This window comes from Alligator sinensis, unplaced genomic scaffold (assembly GCF_000455745.1).
Source record: "Alligator sinensis unplaced genomic scaffold, ASM45574v1 scaffold1509_1, whole genome shotgun sequence".
Taxonomy (NCBI): Eukaryota; Metazoa; Chordata; order Crocodylia; family Alligatoridae; genus Alligator; species Alligator sinensis.
This window is the reverse complement of record NW_005842711.1, coordinates 217,122-217,440: the sequence shown is the minus strand read 5'-3', so window position 1 is coordinate 217,440 and position 319 is coordinate 217,122.

Here is a 319-nt window from a genome sequence, read left to right as displayed (position 1 = left end):
CACCTGGAGCTGAGTCAGCTCTGTATGCACCTGATGCTGGTCAGGAGCCCCTGTGCCTGGCCTGAGAGGCTGCACGGCAGAGACCTTGAGACATGCCATGACCCATGGCAATGTGAGGCTGGAAAGAAGGGTGCACCCTGCGCCAGCTATGGCACCCTCTGTGATGGTGCGTGAGCTGGGTGGGACAACACACGGACGCCGAGGGGGCAGGGGAAGGGAGGATGAACGGACGCAGACGGGCAGAGGAGCAATGAACCCATGACTTGCCGTTTAATGTGTGTGATAGGGGAGGTGGGGGTGCCGTTGGGGGTGCGGGGGA